At 39.1% G+C, this 18,253-nt stretch overlaps 1 protein-coding gene across 1 annotated transcript in view; it reads left to right on the forward strand.

Moving 5' to 3' along the window:
• Nucleotides 1-18,253, forward strand: part of LOC145984466 (transcription factor RFX4-like) — a 198,470-nt gene that overhangs the window by 70,707 nt on the left and 109,510 nt on the right. The window lies entirely within an intron of this gene.

Raw genomic sequence — 18,253 nt, forward strand, 5'->3', positions numbered from 1 at the left:
TATTTGCTAATTTGCGGTGATTAGAAGACAATCAAAAGTTCTACTAATTCTTGACTTTGGTCGTTGAGATGTTCTTCAAACGTGCTTATTAAAACTTTCGAAAGCAGATATTTTGATGCATTAAGGAAGATTCAGGCAAAAGCAGATTTCAGAAGAATAATCAACAAGAAACAAGTGTCGTTTGAAACGAACATTAAGAAGCAAGTGTGACCTTCCACACCGGGGCGACGCAATAAGCAGCTCAGTTGCCTGTAGATTGGGTGACTCTCGGAAAGGTTCGTTTTTTTCTATAGTCTAGTTGCACCGTTCACGTGCAGTGAATGCTGTTTTGAAGATTGCAAAGAAGATCCAGGTGTTGTATCCCTTGCATTTTGTTGCTTTGGTACGAAACCCTCTGTTGGTTCAAGCAACTTGCTTGTCTCCTGTACGTATTTGTTATTTGTATATTTTGTATGAAATCTTCGTAACATAAATGTCATAGCCAAGAAAAACCTCGGAGCACTTGTAACGGTCGGATTGAGCTTTACTGGTTTTGGAAATATGTTAATTAATTGCTGGCCAGCTACAAGGTGTAGGGTAAAGTAATATGTTTTCCATGTGCGTACTTACGATGTTATTACTGGATGTAAGTGTATGTGCTCATTGGATTGTGCTTTGCTGGATATTAGATTTTTTATCACCCCAATGGGGGAGATGTCTTTCCAAAGACCGTTACAGTGGAATTTTCCAACGCTACGTGGTCCACGTCCACGGACGTTTACCCATACTATAAAAAAGCCAATTGGGCTTGTATAGAAAACAGTGTTTCCCCACCTTTCGACGACGAGGAATGTCTCCTCGAGTTTAGTCCACTTTTGGTGGCTAGACTATTATAAGAATGTAGCATTTGGTGTAAGCCAACCCCTGTTTGCTGTCCCAAGTCCCCTTTAGAAAAGTTTTGAATATTTGGATATTTCCGTATTGAATAATTGAAACCCAAAAGAAAGAGTAAAGGCGTAAGGAAACGCATTTGTAATGAACGGAATATCATTTCAGCTGAGGGTAGGCCAGCAGAGATAGTTTTGCATATATATATATGTATATATAACAACTTATAAATAAACAATAGTTTTGCACACACACACACACACACACACACACACACACACATATATATATATATATATATATATATATATATATATATATAAGAACTTATAAATAAACAATATAATCCAACTAGAAATGTTGTTGCTGTTGTTGTTGATTTGGTGTTTTAAGTCCACTTTATGCACATTAAGGCTAATCGGGACTGGACCTACAGTTTAAAGTTGGATCCGAACCACTATTCACCTCCACCGGGTATCGAACCCGGGACCCCTTGATTGCAAGGCGACGACGCTTCCACTGCGCCATCGAGGAGGCACTACTAGAAATGTTATGATTTGCTGAATTAACTCTAAGAACTACAGTACTGTCCAGTTTAAACCAGTTGTTTATTCACTTGATGTACATGCGTAACGAACCAGGGACTAAAAATATAAATTGTTATGTGAAACCCCCCCTTTCGTATTTCCGGCTCAAATATAATCTGCTCGCTTGGCACCCAGGGTGAGGTGAAAGGAGGGATTTGAAGGATTAAAGCAGGAAGTAATCCAGAGGGCCGGATAGAAACCAGGGACTGGGGGCTAACCTTTCAAAGAGGGGGGGTTGCACTTTCACACACTGATCCTAGGTTCTAGGTTCGAATCTTGGGTAATCGATATGTGTTTGTTCCGTCATCTATCTCATCAATTCATCCTTCATCCTCATTGTATTGTGATTAACCTAGAGAGGTAAAAAAAGGACGTAAAATAACAAAACAGAAGAAAGTAAGGTATGGACAACAACGTTCCTCCGAATAGAGGAAACATTTTATTTTGAAAATATCGAAGAGCTTCTGTGAGCATTACAGTGTCGCCGAGAAAGATAGAAGAAAAAGGGGGGACCGAAATATTTTTTTAGGAATAGTCAAATTTTATTCCCATTAAATATCGCATACAAAATGTTTACTTGAGGTAAAAGTAGGTTAAATGACAATTTTTCTTGCAGGGACAATTTTTCTTGTAGGCTAAGGTATGTTCATGTACGCATGTGTCAAGCATGTGTACGACCGTGAGGTGCCGCTCCTCCACCCTTGTATTCCTCAAATCCTCAATTGTTTGTTATCATTGTAGTAAACAAAGTTGTAAAATTGTAATCAACAGGGTCGTAACGAGTAGTTAAATTTTGAAGCATTTAATCTTCGTTTTTAAAATATGTTCTAGATTTGTGTTTGAACAAGTTGGAGCTAGGGTTGCAGCTTATCATGTTCTCCATGGGTATCAAGGCATTTAATAATGCCCTGAGTTGTCCTGAAGCACAGATTCGAACGACATTATGCGGGTGTGTCATCCAGTCAGCAAATCGACCATCAGCTTGTTGATCCACTGTTTAAAATAGTAGGTTTGACACCACTCGCTTATAGCAAGCAACTGAATGTGTAGATGATATTTGTGCGACATTAAAGCACTGTTTTTGTTGTTGTGGCAATGTTTGTACAATTCAAGATATCGCCAGAGGTTAGAGTAGTTGCGCCAGAGGTTAGAGTAAGTTTAACTTGTTGAAACAAGTTCGCCACTTCTACCCAGTAGAGCACATAATGGTTTGGATCCCACTTTAAACTGTAGGTCCAGTCCCGATTAGCCTTAGTGGACTTAAAACACCAAATTAATCAATCAATCAAATTCGTCACTTCGCCGAAAGAAAAACTAAACATCTCTCAACTTACAGCATTTTGTAATCGCGCAAAATAGCGAAAATCCATTTTCCTCCCGCCTTATCGAAGGCCTTGACCCAATTTTACTCAAATGAATTATTACTCTAGTCCTCAAAGGTATACAGCGACTGTAAAAAAAATCTGCCTAAAAGCTCTATATTTACAGTAATTACCATCTTAGCAGAGTTGTAAGTTTTCTATTTTGTTCCCGCTTCCCTCCCCCTCCCCCCCACATATGCACTCAAAAGTAAATTTCTTACTGGCAAATTGTACATCTATTGTTTGTTGAGTTTCGATGATTAAGCTCTGAATATTTAGTTTCTACAGAGAATTGCAAATGTGAAAAATGGGTAAGTAGTGAATATGCATAAATATATTTACATACATACATACATATAGGTAGGTATATGCATGGATGTAAGATTCAAGTGACGGTTACATCCAATGACTGGAAGCCCTCTGTTATGCTAAATGAAATGTGGTATGTATCATCAGGAAAGCAGGTCAATATTTTTGCCTAACCTCTCTTTTTGTTGTTCGTGTTGTTGTTTCCTCTCTATCATTTCAAGAATATTTCTTAAAAAATAAAATAATGCGGGTTCAACCTTACTTTACCCAACTTTTCACACCACTAGGATTCGTGCGAATTCTTCTCTTGTCTTTACAATTACACATTGTTTCACACGCATTTGTTTATGAGAGTTGTGAATTCGTGACAGGGCAGAAGTCGCTAGCAATCCTATGAAGAAAGCACAAACTCCCTTGCTCCTCCAATGTTTGTTTTGATCTGGTGGGGCCTACACAACACTAGGCCCCATCTCATAAACAAGGGTGTTCTAGGAATAACCAAAGAGACCCGGGAATTATGAAACATACATTGTCTTCCAAAATGAATGTAAAATTAAGTACATATCTGTAAGTAACTCTCAAAGTATCTTGATACAAAGTTTCGTTTATTATACAGATACAGAAGTTATTATTATTATTGTTATTATTATTTGAGGCTCACCCTGACTAAAAAAAATTAGTACCTTGGGGTAATCCTCGGGAGTAAGGGCGACTGGAGTGTGGTGCTGAACACATCACCTCCAAAATGGCCGAGATCAAGAATATGTGCTCCCACGTCCCCTAAATTTGCCTCATGCACGGTGCTATATGCGCGGGAAACTTTACATTTTACCTACTATTATTATTATTATTAAATATGTGAGATATCTATATGCTCTTTGTGGTATTAGTTATTTCTTCGTTATTTTACGTCGCTTTTCGTTGGTTCGATGTGGCCTACAGACTGGGTATTGTTTGTCTCTTTCAGTACGAAATAAACATAACTTGATACGGAAAGCATTGGGTCCCCCACGTCGTCTTCGTGACCGCGTACGTGACTTCATATGTTTAGAAAACAAATTCAGGTTGTTTCCACTTGACGTTGGAAGGGGCGGACTATAATTGTGTTTTGGTTCCATAAAGAATGCAGCGTGCTGATTGGACTGTATATTCTTTCAATAGGTCGCCGCAGCACGGGATGAAAGGGAATGCTTCCACAACTAGCGTTCAGCTTCAAGCCCTGCATTTTCCCTCAGTAATAAACAGATAAGGAAAGAAAAAGGGGAAATTCCTGAAGACGCCCAACCTCCACCCGCATAAGTTCAGGGGTAGGTGCTTAGTGCCCTGGTGCCTTTAAAATAAACAAGGGCGTCAGATCAGCGGAATTTCGGATCCCCCGTTTTTTTCTTCCACCTTCTTTATTGATGGTTTCAATTATATGTATGTACGAGGCACTAAAGCTAAATCTAGATAACGTCTCATGGATATAGTGGACCAAGATTGTTCCGGCGTTCTTGGTTGTAAGATCTTACTTGCTAGTAATAAAAACCGCGGTAGCTCAGCTAGCGTCTGACTACCATGCGAGAGACCCGGGATTTTTTCCACCTGTTCAAGCGGCTCTAGCGCCCGCCCAACGTCGTATAAAGTGGGTACGTGGAGGATACTCTGGGAGATAAAGGCGGCCCCACCTTCGGCCGTGATCAAGAAAGTGTGGGGCCCTAACTCCACACCCCGTATACGCCTTCATAGCTTGGTGCAAAGCACAGGGGAACACTTTACTTTTTATGTCAGTAATGAAACGAAGGTTGGGGAGCGGGGAGAATGTGTTAAGACAGAGGGGAGAAAGAGTGGTATTTTAGGAAGATTATTAATTAAATGAGCTAAGCAGCGTGCGAATTAAGCGAAGGGGGTGCCGGTGATTTCCCCGCCACAATAAATTTTATCCCCTGCAAAAGAAAATTATTTTTATCCCTGCCAGAAGTGTTTTTATCCCTTTAAAGAAAAATGGAATTGAAAGGATATATTATTCCATGTCTTAACTATGTAACAGACACCATTGAAAAATCATTTGTTATTTATGGTTCAGTCATAAGATTTCCCTGCCCCAAAGTATGCAGCTTTGTGGGTTAAGGAAGGACACCCTTCCGAAACTGACAACCTCACCGTGCCGAGACAACAGAAACTCAAATTTTCGTGGCATAGTGATGATATTTTACACTTATTAAATTGTTCACAACAAACTTGTAGGTATGTAAGATTGGCATTAAGTATGAACTTGGCAATATACAGTTGGTAACTTTTTCGGTGTTAGTAGTTCGATAACTATTTTCGTGTATGAGTTTGGGTTTACTTAGAATCAGGGGGGCCGCCAGGAGGTGGGGAAGGGTGCTTCATCACCCCTTCATTTTCTTCCTCACGCCGTCCAGCATCCCTTGTTCAACTTGTTAAACCATGTCATATTCAGCGTAGAAAGGTTTTGAAGTGAGATCGGTATTACTGCATACAACAGGCAAGTTATCGATCTTAATCTGACATCAGGCACGTATCCAAGGGGGCTCGAGCCCACCACCGAAAATTTTCTGTTTACACTAGATAAAATGAGGCTTTTAGTTTCTTGAATAATGTGATCATAATTTGAAAGTTATGATTATCGAGACAAGACAGAGAATGCTCTATAACCCTCTTATTGTTAATAGCACGTATCCAAGGTGAGGATCGGAAATTTTTCAATTTACTTTAGAAAAAAAAATAGGTTTGGTTTGAGTTGGTGTTTTAAGACCACTTTATGCACAGTTTGGCTAATCGGGACTGGACCTACAGTTTAAAGTGGGATCCGAACCACTTGTGCCTCCACCGGGTGTCGAACCCGGGACCCCTTGATTACAAGGCAAAGACGCTATCACTGCGACATGGGGGAGGCCCAAAAAAAATAGGTTTTTGTCTTCTTAAATAATAGAGACTTAAAGAGAGAAATAATTATCAAGGCAAGACGAAGAATGATTTATAACCCTGTTGTTCATAATATTGCACTTAAACTTTTCTTGCGCTTTCGGTGTTGTCGCAGCGAACTTGAGCACTATGGAAAAACTTGTCAGCATTTGAAAGCTGCACAACAAAGCTAGCGCCACAAGTAGGACGATTCGTTGTAATTTTTAATCTCTGGAAAGCGCGAGAGGGAACGTTCTTGAATACGAGAAGGAGTCGAACTACTACTGGCTATATTAACGAATCGTTTTCCTGCTGAACGTTCTAGAATATGAGAATATTCAATTTCCCGGTTGATCTGTACAATAGAATCTGTTAATGAGACTTCAGAGGTAAGTGTGGCAACTCATACAGTCGATCAGTGTCCATTGGTGGCTTTATAAGGTCTGGTGATTTGAAAATGAAAAGTAACGAAGTCTACATCTACAGTAGTTCCAGTTCGGGTCCAAAGATGAAGACAATGACGACAGCGAACTTCCGGAGCCTCAGTGTAGTGCTATTTCGGGTCGAGGGCTGAAGAGATCGAAGGTCTCTTTCTCTAAATTTAATATTTCAGCAATATCGGGTATTGGAGCAGTTTATTAAGAAACAAATAAACTGCACAAATCAACTGAAAGTTCTGATTGATGATTTAGTTGTGCCCGGACCAAATTCCGTGTATGCGGTTTGTAACCTTATATAATAGAAAAATGCATATGCATGTGTGAACCTACAGCAAATACTGATATTTCAGATATTAGCTTTTTTATACTTGTTACCCAGCAAGCCTTGATGAGTTACTAAGAGTCTAATGTTCCCGACAAATGGAGTAGCGGACTAACTTTGTGACGACTGGTGTCCAACTGGAGGATGTTGCAACATCGCGCTACGACACCAGGGGTTCCGGTTTCGAATTCTGGCCTGGCCATGAATGTTTTGGAGTGTCCATTCATCAATTTCATCATATCGTCACTTATCCCCATATTCGCAAATTAGCCAAAAGTGGCACAAAAAGCGAAGTAAAATAAAGCAATTCAATCAATCTTCTAAAGTCTTGAAGATCCAAGTCACAAGGATGGAAAATTAGGGCTTTGTTAAGGTTAGGTGTGACCCTAAAGGATCATATACAAACCTGCGGGAAGAACGATCTTACTTAAGTCTCCAATACGAAATGATAAAACTTCTGGTGAGTTCATTATAAATAATGTGTCCGAGATAAAGAGTGGTATCCCCAGAATTTTCGGAAGGGAGAGGGGTTATGAATACTATTTTTGGTAGTCAGTCCTCATTTTGCCATATTTGTCTGTCTTTGACGTTCTTTTTTTTAAGGAATACTTTGTCAAATGAGGTTATGACTAGGGAAAGGAACTTCAGGTAAATAAATGTTTTTTCTGCGATAAGATAGAGACCCTCATTTTTGCCAAAATTCTGATCATAGCCTTATATGTCAACACAACAAATTTTATTTTACATAAAAACACATATTTTCCAGTTTTCCGTATGTAAATACATATTTTGCGAATTTTCATTTTAAATGCATAAAATCGCTCATTGACTTCATCTACCTCGAAATCCTCGAAGGAAAAATGTTTATTCTCCGCACCTCTTTCATATCGAGAGTGTTAGGTTTGTTTTGTCTTTAAGCACCCTCGCTGGCAGACTTCTGGCACCTCGCCTACGATCCTATTGGGAGAAAATAGCTGTAAGTAGCTGGGGCTGGCTACACGTAACGATAGCAAGGCTTTTTAATGAAGCAATGCAGCTATTGTGGCCGGAAGGCATAAAATTTGACAATGTTCTTCTCTTGACAGATGCTGCAGCTTACATGCAGTAGGCCTTGCTGTTAGCTACCCCAAAATGGTGCACGTTACATGTGTGGCTCATGCGTTGCATAGAATATGTGAAAAGATAAGAGCTCTTTATCCCAATGTCGATGAACTGGTTTCAAATGGGAAGAAAGTTTTTATCAAGTCGCCTAGAAGAATAGACATTTTTAAACAAAAATGTCCTGAAGTTCCCCTTCCCCCTACACCTGTAGTTACGCGATGGGGCACTTGGTTGGATGCAGATGTTATGCCCAGAACTTTGAAAAAATTGTATCTGTTGTAAATGATCTCGACAAAGAAGAATTCTGCAAGAACTGTTGATGGAGCCCTCCTTAAAAGTCGAATTGGCATACATTTCAAGAAACCTGTCCTTTCTCTCCAATTCCATACGAAAGCTTGAATCGTCCGCGTATAGTAGAAACGAAACTGAAAGAATTCACTGGATCTAACGCACGAGTGCAAATGTCTAAATGTACAGAATTTTTTGGGAAAAAACAAGGTTTTCAAACTTTGTGCCAAATTGCACGTGTTTTGGAAAGTGAAGTAGAGGAAGAGGAAGCTTTGGAAAACTTCAGCGTTAGTGACATTTCGTGCTTCAAATATGCAAGAATTGTTTCTTGTGACGTGGAGCGATCTTTCTCACAATATAAGATGCTATTTAGAGATAATCGTGACAGATTTACAATGGAGAATTTGGAAACAAACTATGGTGATCCACTGCAACTCTTCCAAAAAATAGCTCACTATCATTTAGAAACTGATTTCAGGTGTTTAAAATGCATGTTATAGTTTGTTTTTGTTACCAAATGTTTTTATTTTTGTCACATATTTTCCTGTTTTTATCACATATTTTCAACATTTATGACACATAAAAAATAAATATTTCTGAGTTTTTTAGCACATAAAGTTCCGTTCCCTAGTTATGACTCCACCAACCCTCCCTTGGGCACGTCACTGTAGACAAGCATTTGATCACATTGGGAGACGAAACATTAGATGTGTTGGGAACTGTGCATTAATTGTTTCTCGATCCGGCTATATTCGAGAAAACTTCCTTTGTTTCGTGCCGATATATGACAAGACTGAGGAAGCTGTGATAGGCATCTTTAAACAGCCGCCCCTCGTGGAGGAGTGCTTATCACATAGCGCTACGAGGCCAGGGGTACCGGGTTCAAATCCCGGCCTGGACATGGATGTTTTTGAGTGTCCATTCATCAATTTCATAATATCATCACTCATCGCAATCTCCGCAAATTATCCAAAAGTGGCACAAAAGGCGAAGTAAAATAAAGCAGATCAATGAATCAATCACAATTTTGAACACTTGCGAGTGCCTGAATATGGACAATTTGGTGGGTTTCCGCTTTCATAAGAGCTGCAAAGATGGGAGGACAAGACACATTAGTGGTGTTCTGGTTCGAATCAGATAGAAATGTTCGAGAACTGCCTGCGTTCAGTTCGCAGCCCACAGTTAGAATCTCGCGTTGTCGATTGGATTGACCATCTCGTGCATTTGTAACAGCTTCGTAAAAACACTCACAGATACCAAAGATGTTTTGATGCCTGATGAGAAGAAATGGGCAAACACGCATACTCAGATGGTTCCGGCACACGATATTAATGCTTGGAAACAGAGGAATCGTGTGGTAAAAAATGTTCCGATTTCACGTTCTAATTAAAATGGCAGCCTTAAACAGTGGCGACGATTTAAGGGATAGTTGCTCCCCATTTTTTTGCCTCCTCACTATGGCCTCTTAATGGTAAGCCTTGTCTACCAAGAGAAAGTAAATTTTCATTGCACCGCCCCACCCCCAGGTTTTGGAACCCAGTCGCCACCACTGGCCTTAAACATGCAATTCTGAGGTTCTATCTATACTTCTTAAAAATATGTTGTTAGTGTAAGACTGTTTGCTTGTATTTATTCAATTGTTTTATGGGGTATTGTTGCTTTCCATTGTTATGCGGCAATAAAGAGGGCCCAAAATACATGTTTCCACTGTACTTTTACTTAGTTCGGCCCTTAATATCTTGGTTAAACAACACTACCATTTTTTTTTTACTCGGCATGAAAGCTCACTATTAGCACTCACTGAAATAGCACATTACTTGGATATTGACGCTGTTAGTATATATAACCCTTTAAATATTTCGGCCCTTAATATCTTGGTTAAACAACACTACCATTTTTTTTTTACTCGGCATGAAAGCTCACTATTAGCACTCACTGAAATAGCACATTACTTGGATATTGACGCTGTTAGTATATATAACCCTTTAAATATTAAATTATTGCGAAATCCGCAACTTTAGAATTAGACTTTTCTCAAAGCAGCAAAAGGGAAGAGTAAAACTTGGTATACCTTATTGTAGCTGAATATACAGCGTAAGTCAAAATGATGTTCCCGATTTCGTTCATTTCTTATACGAAAGGTAATGAGCTTTTCTTGCATATGTAATTTTTTTATGGAATAAAATCTCAAAAAGTTTTCTTCTTCTTTCTATTGAAGACTCGCAGTTGCGCTGTCGCCCACCAGAAGGTAGTTTAGTAGCAGTGAGGAAAATGGCTACCGCTGGACAGCAGAAAGCGTTCTGTATTTTCGTTCAGCGGCATTTCCGAACAAGATTTGTGGTTGAACCGCCTTCTGGCAAGTCAATTAGAAAATGCTACAACATTGGTGGAATTGCGTGAGCGCATCACTGCAGCCATACCCGACATGGACCCTGACATGCTAGGAAAAGTTGTGGCAGGAACTTGATTATAGACTAGATGTGTGTCTTGTAACACGTGGATCACACAGAGGGGAAACGCCAGGAAAAACATTTTGAGTTTTTCAATCTGTGGAGTTTAAAAATAAAACTCTACCGAACTCTACATACAGTGACGCACCAAGGACTTTCGTTAGCCATCTTTTTGCCACCATTTCCTACTTTAGACATTCTTTTTACTGGGCCAAAGAGGGACTATGATTCCCTCCACCAGGAATGTCCATCCCCCTCAAGGTCCTGAACGTAGTCTCCCAAATAAAGAATTTCAAGGCACCAAGCATAAGGATAATAGTCCAAAATTCATAACTAAATTCGATCATCATAACCCTCCAATATTATTTTGATAAATATAGTAACTGATTTTAATTTGGATGCAATAGCCTGTCAAGGGGTCGATAGTTATATCTTAAAATGTATATTTTCGACACGCAGAAAGCTAGTACATTGATTTCTTAAATAATATGAAATGTCAGAAAGTAAATTATTTGTATGCAGTGTTTTTGGTCGGGGAATAGATGTTAAAAAGCCCACAACTGAATGATAAGATAGAAAAATCTAACTGGGCACACCACTTGCATACGCATGATTTTTCGTTTCGGAGGCGGCCGGAATCGTAAAGGTGGATATTACATAGCTGCTTCACTGTGTTCTGGGAGAAGACGGGATATAAAATATTTCATAAATATAATTTTTTGCCTTCCTTTTTAAAGTTGTTCAAAGACAAATATCGGGGGGTTGTTTTAAGGGGAGTTTGCTTTTATCATTTTGCCCTTTCCAGAGTTTTTAGTGCTTTCATTTGAAAAAATAATTTTCTCAGAATTTCAGAATTTCAAATTTTCTCAAAAATTCATAGGTAATTGTAGAGCTGCAGCACCATCATCTCCCCCAACCTATACCCGGCGTACACCAGTGGGGCAAACCAAATATTCATGCTGCAGTTGTCTTAACCAGAACTTGTTTGTTCCTATGACTGATTCAATTATCGTTTCATACACAGAGCGTAGATAGTGAAAATAGTATTTGTTACCTCCTGCAACAAATTCTCCTCTTAGGCTTAGAGTATTTCAAAGTAAAAAAAATCTGGATTGTATCTCACGTGTAAAATTCACATTCTGCAACAAGTTTGATATGCACATCTTACATTACATATTTTCCTGTTGTATCGGCTTCTTTACAATGCGTTAGTATGTAGTATATTTAGTACAATTATGACAGAACACGGAACAGACAATACAGTAGTATTTTTAATAGAACTACTTCGTTGAAATGGTGCACCTGCAGGAAGAAATCGCAAGGGGCCAAGTCCTGTGAATAGGCTGGATGGGGAATAAATTCGAAGCAAAATTAGTGCAGCTTTGCCTTTGGGACGCTCGATTTGTGAGATGGCGCGTTTTCCTGTTGCAAAAGCACTTTTTGAGCTTTTTTGGAAAGTGATTCACCTAATGGACTGCGGCATCATCTCCTAAATTTACTAAAATATTCAATCAACACCAAGAATATTGGTCGTGTCTGGCAATGTGGTAGCCGACCTTCGTGGCGGTGTGATTAGCACAGCGCGCTACGACGCCAAAGACCAGGGGTTTCAATTTCGGGCTGGGCATGAGTGTTATTTGTGAGTGTTTCTTCATCAATTTTATCATATCATCATTTATTCTCATCGTCGCGATCAGCTCAAAGTGAAAGAAAAGCGACGCTAAATAACAAAAATGAAATCAAACCGTAATGTAGCTACAGTATAATCCTTCACAATCATCTTATCAAGACCCAAATAGGGACAATTGCGAGCGAAGCGAGCGGGAAATTTTTTTTATCTATTTATTTGCATACTTAGAAGAATATTACATTAATTTAATTTTGCGTCAATACTTTCAAAGGATGCCGTGCTATTTACTCTTTATTTTACTATTTATTCTCCATTTGCTCATGGGCGCCAAAAACGAAAAGGGTGCATCACTAAGAAATGGGGTGGAAAAGTGGTTCAATATCATGTAAATGGTAAGACAAGAACTACAATAATCTTTTCGTATATAATATCACATAATGTGAACCGTAAAAATTGTACCTTTTTATTATTATTGTTTTTTCTATAGTGGTTACTTCCAGCGCTCTATGCCCCTTTTCTTAAATCCGCTGTTGTACACTGTGCAATGCACTGCAAGCGAATCGAGCAAGAAAATAATTAGGGCATTAATTAAGAAACCCGCAATAATATTAATTTAATAAGGAGTAAATATTTTCACACGGTCCCGCGACCTTTACTCCTTCCAAATTGTTCTCTTCTTGCTTCTTCAGCACCCACTTTGTTGTCTCTGAGCTCGTGGGGACCCCGTACCTGATGCGGTGTCAAACCATCTCTCTCACCTTCATTATCCTAAAGTGGCAGACAAGTAACGTAACGAATAGTTACCCGTGGATTTCTTATTTAGTAGTCTGTGCTCTATTTTACTTCACTGCATTTTCATGCATCAGATGTTTTATTTAGGAGAGAAGGAAGAGAGGCGGATGGCTATGACACCCACCGCCACGCCGCTTAGCGAATAATCCAGAGTAAAATCCACTTTATACCATACTATCATCAAATGGTATGGTGTCTAAATAATGATCATCATACGAATTTTATGCCAAAGCGCTAAATATTGATTGCTCCCCTCCCCGAACTTCAAAGTTCGTTCCCTCCTTACTATGGAAATTCTGTGCCAATCTAAAACTTAGCATTGCTATCCAATGTATACCCTCGAAACGTTGGAAGCCAACTCCAATTTAACCTGACTGGTAACCCGAGAACACTTGTTCGAATTGTGTACTTGTTTAAATATTTTAAAAAATATGTAGGGTACGTACTTGTATTCCATTCAGACTTTTGTTATATTAGGATATTCCAGTTAACGATTTCCTTGCTTATTTTGTTCAAAGAGTCTTGAAGAAAATTGTCAACGGGGGAGGAAGGGGGCTGGAATTAATGGGAAACCAGAAAGCAGCAAGAGCGAAACACACGAATCAGAAAACATAAACAGAAGCCTGTTAGAATAACGAAAGAATACGAAACAGAAAATATAGCTGGGAAAGTCTATTGTAAACGCAGAGTATGTACACTGGAACAGAAAGAGCTTTCAACAAACGCCGAATATGAGGATAAAGTGGACTTAAAATATACAATGAACATCCATCTCAGAACTGAAAATCTGCGTTTTACACGTAGGTAATATATCAATTAGTTATGATTGTTGACTACAAAAGTTAAGTGTAAGGCTCAGTCTGTAAAATACTATATATGTAATGTAAATATATGAAACATTATTCTGAAACATATAATGCCTAAAATTATTTTCTAAAAAATATGTTTGGATGCCACAGGAGCGACTATCACTGTGAAATGCTGTGTGATTTGTTGTTCACACAAAACGTTGTTTTGCGCCATTGAAATTTCTTGCTCATACTGTAGTAATGATATGCCAGTGATATGCTATGCTCCGTCAGTCTGGGCGCATCTCACAGCGCAAAAACAAATCAGAGATAGTCTCAGATCTGTACAACGGAATGTCCTGTTAAGGATCCTCGGAGCGTTTAGTACAACATCCAAGACTTTGATAATAGCTGTTGTTGAAGTTCGACAAAGTGCCGCTTGTTACTGGTGGAAAAAGGGACTAAAAGAAGGAAGACCAGACACTTAAGGTCTAAGGTCTTATATTACTCAATAAATTTACTAGATACTATCATATATTCCAAGTGGAATGGCAATAAATAAGATGCTTATAAGGAAACTGGTAACAATGGAGAAACCTGAATTAATCTTACCCATTGTAGGAACGGATAAAAAGTTTAGGTTGCTGTGACAATAAACTTTCCACTTTAGAGTTTAAGTTTGACTTTGTGTTTTAAGTCCACTCTATGCACAGTATGGCTAGTCGGGACTGGGCCTACAGTTTAAACTGTGATCCGAACCATTATGTGCCTCAATCCGGTATCGAACCCGGGATCCCTCGATTAGAAGGGGACGCTCGCAATTTCCGCTTTAAGAATGCCAGAGAGTTAGTTAAGATTTTCTAATTACTTTCACTTTCAAAACTTAAAGTTCAACAAATCTCTACTTCTGTGGAATAGAAGTCAGTGATATTTGTGTCAAGAAGTGTAACTCAATTAGACGCACACGAGAGAGCGTAGAAATACGTCTAAAGTGCAAGCACCTAGCATAGGGTACATTCAAGGGGATTGCCATGGCAGTTTGTATCACAAAATGGTCGACAAATTAAGTTTCACTCGGGTCTGTCGGACCCCTCGTTACCTTTCACCGTCTAAGATAACGGATTCGTTTTTGGAAGTAGCCGGTTGTAATTCACGCGTTAAGCTTAACGCCCACTGAGACATTGTTAAACGCGACAACAGAACGCAACAGATCCGTTTCCGGCGTCTCAGCGGGCGATAACCTTTAAGATAACATGCAGATTTCTGGCATGGAAATTCCGTGTGTTTCCCTGTTGTGGAAGCAGACAACAGAAGTTCTGTTGCTTTCTGTTGCCGCGTCTCAGTGGGTGTTTAACTTAAAGTTTCCATCGTCACTTGAGAAAAATGCTGCGGAAATATTTCATTTCCTCTTATTTTTTACCACATTTTCCGTCACTCTCTTACTTTGTCGCCACGGTTAACCACCTATTACAAATTGTCAATTTAATTTGAATGAATTGAGCAAGGAAGAAGCTAGCAAACTGCTACATTTGAAACGTGTTTGAACTGTGTTACATCTTAATTTAGCATCGACATTCAATTATTCCCAGAGTTGTTTAATGTAAAATTGTAGTTGAGACATCTTGGAAATAGGGTCTGTAACTTGGGTATGTTATGATCCTCATGCTAATATTTAATTCGGCTTCCCCGATGGCTCATTGGTAGGGTTGTTTCCTTGTAATCAAGAAGTCCCTGATTCGATACCCGGTGGAGGCATACATTGGTGCAGATCATAGTTATAAACTGTAGGTTTAATCCCGATTAGCCTTACTGTGCATAAAGTGGACTTAAACCATCAAATCAACCAAATCGACCTCTACGTACACACACACAACAGGTGTGTTTGTGCTTGCCATTCACTTCTTTCCTAGTGGATACTTCCTACGCTCACATCAGGTTAAGGTGAGGAAATAATTTCACCTGACGTAATCAATCCCAAACACTCCTATCAAAATAAGTTACTTACATCATAGGTGTCAGTTCAGCAGTTCACACGTTTCCCTGCACCACCCACGCGACCTATAAATCTGTCGACCTTGAGTTTATATGTCGACATCAAGTGACCCAGCAACGAAAGATTCAGCGCGAACGCACCTCGCGTGTCGCCACTCTCATTCCAATGCAGTGGCGCAACCACAGGGAGCAGGGGAGGCATTGTCCCCCCAACCTTGGACGGAAATGAGTTCTTGGGGGTACAAGAGGGGCAAACATTTCCGCCCACAACTTGAAATTTTATGCAAATAAAAATTCTATTCGCAAAATTTTCTTGATAGCTTCGCTCGCATTACCTGCTTTTCTTAGTCTTATCTTTTCTTAGTCTTCAGTACCGTAGCTAGGGGGCGGAGGGAGTCTGCCCTGGGCGCCGAACGACTTGAAGGAAAATAAGTTGTAAAATTGATTGATTGGGTTGTGGTTTTACGTCCATTTTACAAACAGAAATGCTAATCGGGACTGAACCTGCAGTTTAAAGTTGGATCCGAACCACTGTGCCATGTGCCTCCAGCGGATATCGAACCAGGGACCCCCTGACCACAAGGCAACGATGTTATCATTATACCATCGAGGTGCAGGGGCGGCGCCAAAAATTTTCGACCGGGTGGGCAGAAGCTGTATATTCATAAATTAATAATAAGTTTTTCATGCACTCATGCTCGTCCCCCCCCCCCCAACTCCAACATATTCAGGGTGTCCTAAAACAACTTCAACAACGGTTGGATGCTGATAGATAGATATATATATATAAAAAATAAAAATAAAACTTTTCCTCATACTCATAACCTCGAAAGTGCTTAGTTTCTGATCCATGAGCGTTGAAAATCTAACCTGTATGTACAGTCACGGATACTTCTGGGTTATAACAATCCCATTAACTTTCAATGCAATCATTACAACACAGAAGTGTCCATGACTCTACGTATACAACCCAACTCACCAAACGATCGCTCTGACGTAACTTCCAGGGACGCGTAACAAGATTGCCACTTGAATTGAAAACAACAACTTGGGAGTCTTATCTGGCAAAATACAAAAGAATAATTATACTTGCGATGTTGTAAGCATAGGTGCGCACAGAATAATTTATTTAGGGGTCCCTTAAGAGAAGTTTCAGTTACCTACCTGGACATGGCTAGCCTATAGTCGTAACTTCATGTTATTTTCACAGAAACTATTAAGTATATGAACATGAAATTTTAACAATATAGAATGAGCATTTTTATATCACTTTAGCACAGGTTTTACTATCACCGTGTCGATATTTTAAGTAATGAAAGTAAACAATTGAAAATGATAAATACAAGGCTATATCTCTACGGGTACTATCAGCTGAATCTCTCTCACGAAGTACATCTGTAAGTTCAATTTACCATGTTTTCTAATGCACATTAGCCTACTTCGTAAAATATATTGCTGTACCTGGTCACTCGATAGTTAATGCCATGTGTTACATGTCATTTTAAACCGTAGAATTCAACTGTAAGCAAAAATCTGAAAATTGATACACTTGTCATTGAATGAGAAGTGAGAGAGCATTCATGAAAATATTCGAACATGAAAGTCTTATTGGAAATATTGGAAGGTTGCATTAACAGACAAGTCGGTCCTCGGGAAAATAATATTTACGGTCCGATATGTGAAGGGGCTCTGCGATTTATCAAGACAAAAATAATTTATTTACTACGTGATTACTGATTACTATAGTAAAGGAATATCACATTGTTTTGTGGAGAGAGAGAGAGACTCAGAGAGAGAGAGAGAGAGAGAGAGAGAGAGAGAGAGAGCTGGTCTCAAATGAAACGAAATTCCTTATTTTTTACCACTGATATTATTTTCATAATTTTAATGGTAGTTCAACATATTTTCTTTATTTTTTAGAAGACGTTTGGGGTAGCCAGGTATCTTTAGCATCTCCGTGTGCACACCTGCCTGTAAGAAGTATCTATAGCATTTACAAACTGGCCAAGACATAGAATTACCAACAGATACGGACTGAAATTCAAGACGCTTCATTCTAAAATGTCCCCATCGTGTTTCGAGTGTCGTGCAGTACCAATAATCGTGAATCGCGAGATACACTTACGACATGTTGATGAAATCGACGAACTGAGAAATGCAAACATAGTGTGTTCGCCACCTTGTTTTGTTTCATACGCAGACTGCAAACCCCTTACTAAAAATAATGAATGGTAAAATCTCTTGCAATAAAATGAAAAATATCGTTTAAACATTAATTAATTCGCAGATTAAAACTAATACATAATAACTGAAATGAATCCGATCTGTATAAGGGTGTCACTACTTGACGTGTGCATTCCGAGCGCCCAATACAGCTCAGCGTTTGACGTAAGTATGAATAATGTCTTATTAGCAAAAT

This window comes from Lepisma saccharinum, chromosome 2 (genome assembly GCF_977018435.1).
Source record: "Lepisma saccharinum chromosome 2, izLepSacc3.1, whole genome shotgun sequence".
NCBI classification, from domain to species: Eukaryota; Metazoa; Arthropoda; class Insecta; order Zygentoma; family Lepismatidae; genus Lepisma; species Lepisma saccharinum.